General features: G+C 43.1%; 1 pseudogene; it reads left to right on the top strand.

Annotated features, from left to right (window-relative positions):
• The first annotated feature begins 10,098 nt into the window (after window positions 1-10,098).
• LOC121986731 lies at window positions 10,099-13,611 on the top strand (annotated as a pseudogene).
• Window positions 13,612-13,822: the final 211 nt, after the last annotated feature.

Here is a 13,822-nt window from a genome sequence, read left to right as displayed (position 1 = left end):
TCCACTTGATGAGCCGTCCGGACGCTTCTGGATTCAACAGCACTCTTCCTAGTGGACTGTTTGTCCGGACGATGATGGTGTGAGCCAAGAAATATGGACGAAGGCGCCGAGCGGCTAGAACCAAAGCAAAGGCCAACTTCTCGAGCCCGGTGTAACGAGATTCAGCATCTTTTAAAATGTGGCTTAGAAAATACACCGGCTGCTCTTCGCCGCTCGCCCTCACAAGTGCCGAGCCTACAGCATGCTCAGTTGACGACAGATACAGATAAAGTGACTCACCCCCGATCGGCTTGGCAAGTACAGGCAGAGAATTTAGATATGTTTTTAATCCTTCAAATGCTCGGTCACATTCTTCATCCCACTGGAACTTAGTAGCCTTGCGCAGGATCTTGAAGAATGGTAAGCTCCGGTCGGCGGTTTTGGAGATGAATCTGGACAAAACAGTTATCCGACCGGTCAACTGTTGCACTTCCCTTGTATTTCTGGGAGGTGGCATGTCTTGCAGAGCTTTCACCTTGCTGGGATTGGCTTCAATTCCCCGCTCCGTCACTATATATCCCAAGAAACACCCCCCTTTTGCTCCGAACAAGCATTTCTGGGGATTTAGCTTGACTCCATATTTGCGTAGCGTTCGGAAGGTTTCTTCCATGTCCTTGAAGAGATCGGCCGCTCGGACGGATTTGATAAGAATGTCGTCCACATAAACTTCCAGATTCCGCCCGATCTGCTCCCTGAACACTTTGTTCATCAAGCGTTGATAGGTGGCCCCGGCATTCTTCAATCCGAACGGCATCACATTGTAGCAATATGTGCCGTCGGCAGTCACGAAGCTAACCTTTTCCTGATCTTCACGGGCGAGCGGTACTTGGTGATAGCCCTGGTAGGCGTCGAGCATGCAAATTAATTCACAGCCGGCCGTAGAGTCCACCAGCTGATCTATCCAGGGCAGAGGATAAAAATCTTTGGGGCATGCTTTGTTTAAGTCCCGAAAGTCGATGCAAACTCTCCACTTGCCGCCCGGCTTGGAGACCAATACCACGTTGGCTAGCCAGCTCGGGAACTGCACCTCGCGTATGTGGCCGGCCTCCAGAAGTTTCTCTACTTCCGCCCGGATGATGGCATTCTGCTCGGCACTGAAATCTCTTTTTCTCTGCTTCACTGGCCGAGCGTCCGGTCGGACATGCAACTCATGCTGCGCTAGGCTTGGCGAAATTCCGGGCAACTCATGTGTCGACCAGACGAAGACATCATGATTTCGTTGGAGGCATTGGATCAGCTTCTCCTTCTGTTCTTCCTCCAGATCAGAGGCGATAAAAGTCGTGGCCTCCGATCGGGTCGGAGGGATCTGAACTTCCTCCTTTTCATCATAAATTAAAGCAGGAGGTTTCTCGGTTATGGCGTGTACCTCGATTCGGGGCGCCTTCCGAGCGGAACAAGCTTCTGCTCGGATCATCTCTATATAGCACCACCGAGCTGCTAGCTGATCTCCACGTACTTCTCCTACTTTGTCCTCCACGGGGAACTTTATCTTCTGGTGGAAGGTTGAGACAACCGCTCGGAATTCGCCGAGCGCCGGTCCAAAATGACGTTGTAGGACGAGGAGAGTCGACCACCACGAAGTTTATTGTCCTGGTCCTAGCGGCTCCTCTCCCAGTGAGGTAGCCAGTGGATCTGTCTGAACCGTTACCGAAACCCGTAGAGCGGGTAGTCATGGGCAATCGGCCCGATCAATTTGCACTGATCGAACGCCTTCTTGAATATGATGTTGACCGAGCTCCTGTGTCAACAAATATGCGTGAATAGTATAATTTGCTATTACCGCTTTAATGAACAGAGCGTCGTGGGGCACTTCTACTCCTTCTAAGTCTCCGGGCCCAAGTGATTTTCGGTCCACTTGCCCGCTCTTGGCTACACTGACTGCGTGGATCTGCCGGACGCCCGCCTTTCGGCTCGGTTGGAGTCTCCTCCGGTCGGCCCGCCAGCAATAACGTTGATCTCGCCCCAGGAAGTATTGCTCCTGTTTTCCTCTTCCCGAGTGGACGGTCGGGACCGTTCTCTAGACGCCCGGCGATTCTCCTGCCTTGGGGATCGGTGCCGATCGGGCGTCTGGTGATGTCGCCTCTCGGTGCGGGTCCGGTCAGCTTCATGGGTCCTTTGTCTCCTGTCGATGGGAGGAGACCGTCGACTTTCCTGGAACGGGATTAGCCACGAAGGGAAGACTTGACAATCCCTCGTGTTGTGCGATCCGTCTGGTGGAAGGAGCGGAACATAGGGTCCACCTCTTCTTTGGCTTGGGCCGGCACCTCTTGTACGTGCGATCGGCGTGGGGATCGAATTGCTTCGGCCCTCGGTCCTCTGGGTGGCTGAGCAGCGTGCGGCTTCCGCTCGGCATGAGCACGCTCGGTTGGAGTTTCCTTTTTCCGAGCGGCTTGCGCTTCTTCCACGTTTATGTATTCGTTGGCCCGATGTAGCATGTGATCATAATCTCGGGGCGGCTTTCGGATGAGCGACCGGAAGAAGTCCCCATCCACAAGGCCTTGTGTGAAGGCATTCATCATCGTCTCCGATGTGGCCGTTGGGATATCCATCGCCACTTGGTTGAATCGCTGGATGTAAGCTCGAAGCGATTCTCTCGGCTCTTGCTTGATGGCAAACAAGCTAACACTTGTCTTCTGATAACGCCGACTGCTGGCGAAGTGGTGGAGGAAGGCCGTTCGGAAATCCTTGAAGCTAGTGATGGATCCGTTCGGCAACCTCCGAAACCACCGTTGAGCCGATCCCGAGAGAGTGGTAAGAAAGACTCGACACTTTACTCCATCTGTATACTGATGGAGCGTAGCGGTGTTATCGAACTTACCCAGATGATCATCCGGGTCTGTTGTTCCATTGTACTCGCCGATCGTCGGAGGCACCTAGTGCTTGGGCAAAGGGTCTCGTAGAATAGCCTCCGAAAATTGGTGATTGATCCGCTCGGGAGATGAGTCCGCTCGGGGAGCTTTCCCCTTTCTGTCATCTCGTCTGGGCATTTCTTCTGAAGAAGATCCTCTATCTCTTCGGGCTGGTACGGCTTCAGGAGTGCGAAATAAGGCCCGATGGAAAGCGACGGTGGCTTGAGGTGCTTCCGCTCGGCCACCAGACGCAGATGTCGCTTGTTGCTCCGAACGGTCGGCTGATGCTTTTTGTCTTTGCTCCACTAGTTTGGCAGCCCTCATCTCGACCAGAGCTTCGAGTTCTTCTGTTGAAAGCGCCACCGTGTGTTGTCGTCCAGCCTCGTCCATTGTTCTTGTTCGAATGCAGGTGCGTTCCCACAGACGGCGCCAATTTGATCCTGTCCGAACCAGAAGTCAACAGACGCTGGGCACGTGGCGCTCCCTGACTCGCTGATGTAGATCTCTAACTGGTGGCACGATGCTCCGGCTAACCTGCACAGAAGTCGGGCCGGGAAGGGGGTTCCCGGCGACGACCCTCCGACGCTCAAGTCAGGTAAATCACGATGAACAAGGTGGCTCCCAAAGTCTCAGAGTACGTACCCAGAATCCTCCTTTGCCGGCGAAACCTGAGGTTCTTTATATAGAGCTGTGAAAGGTTTGGGCACGCGTACCAAGGTGCATAAGTGTCCTCTGTCCTTTCCTAGGTATGCGGCTGTCAGAAAGCTTACCTGTCCTTTCCTAGGTATGCGGTTGTCAGAAAGCTTACCTGACCCATATCGCTACAGTCAAAGCATGCCCTCGATGGGACAGCAGAATCCCCTGTCACAAGATTTGGAGCATGACACACACGTGAAACCTACCGGTTGTCAGAGAAAGAAATCCTCTGGCCTTTTCCCTTGCTCCAAACTTGTAGTCCGAGTGGACAGATCCCTAAACATCCGACCAGACATCCGCAGTGGTTTACTTGTGCTTTGTGGAGACTAATAAACAGGGGTGCTTTATGACTGTGGTCGGTCAAAAGGTCAGCTCGGTCCATGACCTTTTTAACTGAGCGTCGGAACCCCGATTTGACAGGGTGCCTTCTAACTATAAGTGCGAGCCGGCCGGACCCATTCGGGTACTCGATTCCATTGGCCGGCCGGCAGTCCAGTCGGACCGGCCGTCTACGACCGTCCGTCCGGTCGGACCACACTCTCCTCTGGATGGGCGGCTGTTCCGGTGACTTCCACTTGGCGTTGTCTTTGCAAGAGGGGCCCGCTCTTACTACCGGATCACATACCTTAACCACCGCACGGTATCACCCTGCCCCGAGGAGACCGTATATTAGCTATTACAACTCCTGTAACAGCTATACCATTGGTATAATATTGTATTATCTTTTATAATATAATTTTAATAAAATTTAAATAATTTTATTTTTTTATTTTTTAGCCAAACTATATGCATTCATCATAGAGAGTGAATGATATATCCTCATATGTAATATTGATGATAGAATTCACACATATTATTAATGATAACATATAGTATATATAAATATCATTACAAGTGAAAATAGGAAAATACATAAATTAAGAAAACAATAAGTATTTCCTAATAATAATTATTCTCTAATAACTAGGAAACAAATAACTATTTTCTAATAATAATTATTTCATAATAACTAGGAAATAAATAACTATTTACTTATAATAATTATTTCCTAATACACCCTCTCAAGATAGTGTCTCAGAAATGACACCAATCTTTTTACAAATAGCAAACAGCCGAGGTCGAGAAAGCGACTTGATAAGTGCATCAATCAACTGATCCTCAGTAGAAATATAAGTAACACGTAGTTCGGAGACCCAAATTATCAGTGAAAAGCATAATAGGCGTGGTAACCGGAAGAAGCAGATATGTCAAAAATGATTTAATCCATTGGATCTCAGATGTCGCAGAGGCAATGACGCGATATTTAACCTCAATCGAAGAGCACGCAACTGTGCGTTGTTTGGAAGATGAATCAGGAGTATTTGTGAGAGATAGTCGGCGAATGATGTCGTCAGCGATAACCATTGTAGAAGGCGACCAATGAGTATTTTTTTAGAGCAAAATCCACCAGTGCGATCAATGAAACGACGATTTGTTGAACTTTGCCTTTGATGAAAGAAGACAACAACTAGAAGGAGACGAGGTGTTGTTGTTTGAAGGCTGAAATCTGACTTGTCATCATAATAAGAGCAGCAGAGAGAGAAGACTATATTTTGGTGGCTGCATATGTTGGAGTAGATGTAGAAAATTTGCTATTGAACAAAACTTGAAAAAAAAAACTTGCTATTTGGCCTATCAGAAGATGGCTAAAACAATACTCATGAAGGAAAGACTGCTATAATGCGACTGCTGCTTAAAAAAACAAACATATAAAGGAGAGGAGGAAGAGAAGGATGAAATTTGATGTCTTTAAACTTAAGAAAAATGATAATAATATTGCTCTTGCTATGAGAAAAAACAAGAAGAGAAAGAGAAAAGAGGAGGAACTGAAACTCGCCATTAATGAACTTTTTGAAAGAAGAAAATAAAATTATTATACAGTGGAAAAGAGGAAGTCAAAAAAGAGAATTTTTTTTTAGGACAAAAAAACATAAGAAAGGAAAACAGGGGAGAAAGAAGATTATAAGAAAGCTAAAGAGATCACCGAAGCTGCCGGACAGAAAGTCCGAGAAAAGACGACACCGATGAAGGAGGTGTCACAGGATGGACTTGAACCCGTGAAGGAGAAAGCGATGGAGTCGCTAAATTTGTAGGGAAAGGGGGCTGGTGATACAAGGACGTCAGTGGCGGAGGGACAGCAAGAACTTTTTTTTTTGACAGCGATAAGGCCGATGGTGGGCTGCCTTTGGATGACGACACCTCCTCTGACTGCAGCAATAGGTGAATAGTAGAAAAGACGTGACAGCGGTGAATCCTGTTGGTGTCAGCGGCAGAAAAAGGAGAAGAAAGCTAAGGTTTTTTTTTTGAACCATGAGAAAAGGAAACATGGAAGAGAGGAGAAAAAGAAATAAAAAAAAATTAAAAAAAGATTGCTATTAAGCTTAACGCTCTGATACTATATTGACAATAGAATTCACACATATTATTAATGATAGCATATGGTATATATAAATACCATTACAAGTGAAAATAGAAAAAATACATAAATTAGGAAAACAATAAGTATTTCCTAATAATAATTATTCTCTAATAATTAGGAAACAAATAATTATTTTCTAATAATAATTATTCCCTAATAACTAGAAAATAAATAATTATTTACTTATAATAATTATTTCCTAATATGTAATGTAGACGATGGACGCATGGTATCTCTAGCGTAATGGTTAGGGGTCGATTCTTAAAAACTGACAACTTAGGGGGTGCTTGGTTAGAGGGAATGAGAGTGGGGAATGGGAAAGAGATTGAAAGTGGATGTTTGGTTGGGAGGATTAGTGGTGGGTCCCACGGATTCATTACCCCAAACATGGGAATGAACCATTCCCTAGCAAAAGGAGGGGAATGGGAAACCCCCCATTCCCATTCCCCATTTCTATCAATCCCTTTCTCATTCACATTTCCTTATGTGAACCAAGCACCCCCTTAGAGTTTACCCTATCATGCACTTAACGTTTATGTACCTACATTCATTAGGGGGCTATTAAGGTAGAAGATCTACCTTTTATTAAAGAGAGAACATCATGTCTTTAAATACAACTTGACATAACCAACAAAGATAAGAACCTTCCTGCCATTCAAATATTGAGGAAAAAGAATAACTTTTCGGTCAATAAATAAGTGAGCAATACTATTAGCTGACTTTTTCATATGAGCAAGGGAGATAAAATTCAGGGTGGTAAGTAAAGAATTAATTTTCATAACTAGGGCACCATCAGGACCTAGATCCCCTGCAGGTTGTGCTGGATCGATTACGTACGTGAGAGGGGGGGGGGTGAATCACGTGGTTTTTAAGAACTCGTTCTTTTTTATTTTGAAATCACGAGTATGTGCAGCGAAAATTAAAAAGGCGAATAATACAGGAAAACACGAGTGATTTTACATGGTTCGGAGCCTTCGGTGACTCTTACTCCAAAACCCAAGTCCTGCGGACCTATCGATGGGTAATCCACTAAAAACCTCTTCTGGTACCTCCAGAAGAGGGAATCAAGTACAGAGAAAGTTCAGAGAAGTGTAACAGACTACACTTTCCGTTTGCAAAATTTAATTGCAACTAGAAATCTTGTTACCGACACTTTAGGAATTGATGTGAAAGCGCTCGTGTGTCGTAGTTGATCTGCCTGTCACGATCGAAAGTCCTCGGAGCAGTCGTCGGATGCAGCAACTTCGTAGCAGGAGCCTAGAGCAGTCGGAGCCTCAAATGGACGCATGCCTTCTCGAGATAGCCTTATAAAAGATATGGAAGGCGCCTTCTATAACCATGGAAGGCGCCTCCAATGAGGCAAAATCGATCCTAAACAGCCAGGCACTTATCCGCAACGTCGGCCAAAATTTATCCTGCGGAAAGCGCTTTTCATAGCTATGGAAGACGCCTTCTATGAATAGTACAAAGGCGCCTTCACTACTTGAAGGTGCCTTCAGTATTATTCATCCGAGGACAAATCAACTCCTTTTGTCCTGCAAAAACCATGTTAGTCCAAATAGCCTGCAAAACAAGTATTAGAACAAATAATAAATTATAATAAAAGATAGTAATTAGTTCATGTCCTCCTAGGACCAAGAACTAGTCAAGGTCTTAGCTTAGAGATCTCAAATAGATCTAAACTGGACCGACGCCTACTGTCCCTTCAACCGGGACGTGTCCTCACTTGGTCACTCTCCTCCAGTGACTTACCTTAACTTACTAGTTTGTCAGACATCTGATCAGCCCGTCGACTTGTCTGGACTTCATGCCAGCTATCCGGTTGGTCTGTTGACCTAGCTGGACTCCCTCAGACATGTCAACTCCTGCACACTGGGTTAGTACAATAGATAAAATAGTAAAGTAACACAGTGCCAACATATTTCAGGATTTGCTGGTCTGGTCAACCGCGCGCGGTAGGCCGGAAAACAATCAATCACACATTACTTAGGGTTACCTCCCTAGGGTTACCTAGTTTCACTCACTAGGATTTTCATTGCCTGGCTTCACTCACCATGACTTCCTCCACCTAGTTTCACTCACTAGGGTCCGACTTCACTCACCAGGACTTCCACCACCTAGCTTCACTCACTAGGGCCCGACTTCACTCACTAGGACTTCCACCACCTAGCTTCACTCACTGAGGACCAGCTTCACTTATCAGGACTTCCACCATCTAGCTTCACTCACTAGGGCCCAACTTCACTCACCAGGACTTCCACTTGTCTAACATCTAGTTAGGACTTCTCACTTGCTAGTCATCTAGTCCTGACTAGACTACTCTCCTATTGGATTAACCCTTGGTCAAATTGACCAGACTTAGGTGCATTGTCAAACATCGAAACCCTAGAGGTCAATTGCACCAACAGATTGTATTATTGTTTGAATCGCCTTTAGGGAATCTGAATAGATACAAATATTTTGAATACCCAAATGAGCACATAAGTCCATTCCATAGTAAATCACTGTCAACTTTGCACCTTCACCGACCCACAGTCCCGAATAGCTTCTGTCTTAGCACCCAAAATATGTTCATACGAATCTTGAACAATTTCTCCAACACTAAAAAGGTTTCTGACCTCATCATAGTCTGCATTCACATTCAGCCGAACCTAGTTAGGATCAGGAGGTTTTTAAACCCATTCTGAGTTTACCTTCATCAAAGGTATAGTACATCTTCTGTCAAATTAGACTCCCAAAATACCTCCAACATCGTAAGCACCCAATCTGCCCTGATCTCCATTAATATGCTATCTGGATTATGATTCTATTTACAAATCTCTCTCCACATTGCCCAACATATCATTGCAAATAGTTCGAACTCATCCTTTGAAACCATCATGGATAGGTAGATGTCGCAATCCACAAAAGAAGTCATACTAGCCTTGCTAAGATAGCTCCAGAGCTGGTGCGTTTCCCTACACTTCAAACCATTGGACAAAACAAGATGCAGTGACTAGTGGACCCATCGTGGAACTTACATAAAGGGTAAAAACCTTCAATCGGAACATGCTTAGCTTTAAGATTTCTTGCTGTAGGAATAATATCTTTGGATGTCCACCACAAAAAATTCGAACCTTAAGGGGAATTTAAAGTTTCCAAATAAATTTTCACCATGATTGATTGACATGAGAAGATTGAAAAGGAGGAGGATTCACAGTGTTCGTCTCCAAAAGATACTCATATTTGACTATATATCAACCATTGTGGCTTCCATGCCAAAATATAAGGCCCTCACCTCCATTACGGTTCAATGATATCACTACAACAAAATTGTTAAAAGACAACACCATAAAGACAACGGTTTTAGAAGGAACTGTTGTTAATTTGGTTAAAGACAACGGTTTTTGACAAAACCGTTTTCTTTGAGCGTCTGAAAAAAAAAAAAACAACAGTTTTGTAAAAACCGTTGTTGTTGAGCGATTTTTTGTAAAATCAACAACACCTTTTACAACAGTTTTCTAAAACTATTGTCTTTAAGGGTTTTTTAGGGGTCAAAGACAACAGTTTTAATAAACCGTTGTCTTTGACTTTATTCTTTCGTCGTTTTTCTCCTTCGTTGTTTTTGTTGTAGCAGTGGTTTGCTTCCCTCTCTCCGAAAATTTTTTGGCGCTCTATTTTCCCCCCTTAACCTACCCGAACCCTAAACCTCTCCCCTTATACGATCTTTCTCCTCATACGGCTGCACGACATGACGTTGAAACCAAACTTTGATCCCTTCGGGGACTTCATCAACAATCTGCGACTCCTTCCACCGCCATCTGCTTCCCCCGATCAACCCCCTCCCCTACTCCGTTGCCGGCGCCATCAAGGACCAGCTTCGTGAGTCTCCTTCTTCTTTCCCTCTTGTAGATCTGAGGTTTTAGGTATGGATGGCGGTAAAACTCAGATCTGAAAGAAAGATCTGGTTTTCCCTTTTTGATCGAGTTGCCCCTCGCTCACGAAGCTTGACACCCTTCTCTCTCTTGGCTACGTTCTCAGCTCCGTGACCAATTAGGAGCCCCCTCGATCGCCGAGATGGACCATGGATCGGCAGCCCAAAACTCCCGCCTGGTGGAGGAGGTGTTCCGCGACATCAAGGGCCGGCGAGCCGCCATCATTAGGGCGCTCACCACCGGTAACTCCACTCTGCTTCTTTCTTCTTTTCCTTTCTCAACGATGTTATCGTCATTAACCTTCTGTTGTTTCCTGGTTATTCGCCTGTGCAGATTTCGAGGACTTCTATCAACAATGCGATCCCGGTTAGTAATTCCACAATCTTAGCTGCTGGTAGTCAACTTGGTTTTTGAATTTCAAGTACTTGGGAGTTTTATCTCAAATGGGGTACGGTGTGTTGGGAGGTGCTTATGGTGCTCTAGCTTCAGGGTTCCAGCAGGTATAAAGTACAACATGCTTCTTTAAGGAAAATGCGAAAGGCTCATTGTTTTACTGCATTATTTGCCTTACCTTTTGTTTCTCATATTTCTGTTAAGATGGTTTTACATATCTCATTTCGCCTACTTTGCAGTCTATGGCTTATGGAAGGGGGCAGATCCCTACTGGCATGACAATGGTGCCCATGGTCTTACCCGATGGACGACTTGGATATGTGCTGTAAGTGAGCTAACAATTGTTTCAATAGATAAACATTCTCGTGGAGTAACAAAAGCTCTTTGTTTTTTGTCTTCCATATGTTTTTTTGTCTTGTTTTGCAACTAAGATAGTTAAATCATCAATACATTCTCCATTTATCTTAGGCAATAGCCTGAAGCACCTGTCTCAAGACCGCAGCATGGGGTAAAATATGGTGGCAGCTCAAGTGGAGGTCAGAACAATGACAGTGGACGTGGACGCAGATATAAGCCATACTAAGTCATTTTGGTTCTCTCTTCTAATTCTTGGATTTCAAACTGTATTGGTTGGATCCCTATGAGTTCAACGTTAATTTAAGTAGCTTACTTTTCATAACCTCTACGTTAGATTATGCCGGAGCCTGTTGAATCAATTAGGGAATTTAGAAATATGTTGGGTGGTCTTATTTTGAGTCCTATTTTAGTCGATCCCATCTAATAAGAAAAAGTTTAATTGTTGTGGTAGTTGTTTGTCGTCTCATGCCATTATTTCATATTCTGTCAATTATATTAACTTAGCTGAGACTTGTCTCTTTTCTTTCTATTAACTCCAATTTCACCACTTGTGGCCACCGTCCCTCTGTCACTTAGGTTTTTTATGTTCGCCTTTTCACAAAAAATAATAATAAAAAAAAGTCAGGTGCACCGTGGTGCCGGTCGTCAGTTTTGGTTCAGACTACATCGCTTTACACGAAGAAGACGCGCACACATGCGTCTTCAACACATGCGTGTGAACCCAGCGATGTTACCTACTGTGTTTTCATGTTTTGAGTCAGTTTCGCCTACATAGTTGGAAGAGCATGGTTTTGAAAGCACGACTATCTGGGATGTTCTTACAGCTAAGGGGAAGAATGCTGATGGTTCCTGGCTATGGTGCACAACTGATGACACTGTTTATGATGCTGTCAAATCTGTAAATGGCCATTGTGTCAATCTTGTTTGGGATTACCATCCATCTTTAAATAGTTTTAACTGATGGCTTATGCTCTACTGTTTCTAGATGACACAACACAATGTTGGAGCTTTAGTGGTGGTGAGACTCGGAGAAGAGAAGGCAATTGCTGGAGTTGTTACTGAGAGAGGTAATTGGTTGTCCATGTTTGTTTTTGTTGGCTGTGAAATTGTATTAAATGTGCTCATGGGTGCATGGATAAAGCTAAACATTTATGTGAAATCATAAGATATTTTCCAATTAGTTGGTAAATTTCTCAATTCTATGGCTGCTCCAGTAGATTCAACTGGGTAGATGATTTTCAGATGTTCTTCGACAGCTTCAAATTTTATGGAAATCTTTTTACAACTGAGTGTACGCCAATGTGAAGTTTTAAATTTCAATTAAGTTAAAAATTATCTAATTATCCTGAAAGTTATTTTCATGACATTTTGATAATCACATTGTCTCAAACACAATCATTTACTTGATGCAAATCAATTGTGTGATGGTCCAATGTGTGTGTCAGTTCTCTCTAAGCAGCAGATTTGTTCTTCACCTCTTCAAGACATTAGGGAAATAAGTTTAAGACAATTTTAACATCCTACAAGAGCAGTTGATTAGCAGATAAATTTGGTCTTCACCTCTGTTCAATATCTTTTTTGAAAACTAAGAACCAGTTTTGATAATGGTTCTTTTATGCAATTATACTTGCCGTGCAAATTACTTGTGTTCTTAACGATTCCTTCTTCTTCATATTATCTCCGGAAAATGATTGTACAGGGAAGATCTTCCAAGTCAACTAAAGTTGGTGACATCATGACTGAAGAGGTAAATTTCAATCTCAAGTTGTACAGACAATGTCTGAAAATTTTGAATTGAGTAGAAGTATTATTTCAAGATTTTGTTATTTTGCTTCCAATCTGATGCTGATTCTTTTCCTATATCCAGAATAAATTGATCACAATGACTCCAGATACCAAGGTTCTGCAGGCAATGCAACTGATGACAGGTCTCTTTAGCAAGATGTTGTCGATAGATTGTCTAAATCAATTCAACTAGTTAATCTATCAACATGTATTAAACTGCTGGTTTCATGCGTTTCAGTATAACTTTGTTGGCTGTTTACTAGGACCACGTGGGAACTCCTTAAAAAGAGTTGAAGCTTCAACTCAATGCAGGGTTTATATATGAGGTCGAGGTTCAGTGAAGGATTCTATAATGGTATGTGGATATCATGTAATATTTATCTTAATGAAAAATGAGTATATTCCAATCTCCCAAACCTTGATGTATTATCCTCACTATTAACTTTTTAAGGCCTACCTACATAAAAAATAGATCTTTGTCTTTATGTTTGAAGGCAAAATAATCGATGTTTTTGAATGTGATATGAGTTTCTCTTCTCTTGTTTCTGCTAGAGTATGTTGTTCTTTGTACAAGTTACACCGACATTAAGTTAACCGTGCATTTTAGAACTTATGTAATTTTTGATATTAGCATCCTATAATATGTCCTAATTAATGGATTGTTATTATCAACTCAAAAGCTAAGGTGCATTATTTCTTGTCTTAATACTCAAGTTTTCTCTCCTTTTTTTGAACAGGAAGAAAGCTTATGGGATAAATCTGGATATGAACACTTAAACGAACCGCTGCACATACTATTGGAGGCAGAATTTACACTAGACATAATTGATGCTCGCTTAAACCAAGCTGTTGCCACCCTTGAAGATCTTCTGAAGCTTGTGGCAACAAAAACTTTCACCTAGGTTGCATCCTCCTCATTGTTCTACAAGATGTCGTCGCGAATGTTATTATCGAAACATAATCACTATTCAAACTCCAAATCTTGCAGGACGAGTCAATGGACTACTACAAGAAGCAACAGCTCAGGGAGTTGGCCATACTCAACGACACGTTGAGGGAAGAGAGTCCACAAATGAGCCCACAAACGTTCAGGGAGTTGCCCCACAGGAAGCAGTTGTAGATGGAGTTTATTTGTTTATTTGTATTGGGATAAATTTTATTTGAATATGAGACATGTTTCTTCTTTTATGATTATAATTCTTGTATAAGTAATATTTTGAATGACATTGATATGGGGAATATTTTTTCTTTTGTGATTATAAGTTTTTATTATATATTTATATTGAAATATGATATATTGGTATTAAAAGACAATAGTTTAAAAGACAACG

Source organism: Zingiber officinale, chromosome 5B, assembly GCF_018446385.1.
Source record: "Zingiber officinale cultivar Zhangliang chromosome 5B, Zo_v1.1, whole genome shotgun sequence".
Taxonomy (NCBI): domain Eukaryota; kingdom Viridiplantae; phylum Streptophyta; class Magnoliopsida; order Zingiberales; family Zingiberaceae; genus Zingiber; species Zingiber officinale.
The sequence above is the reverse complement of the archived record's forward strand: the minus strand, read 5'-3'. Positions and strand labels throughout refer to the sequence as shown.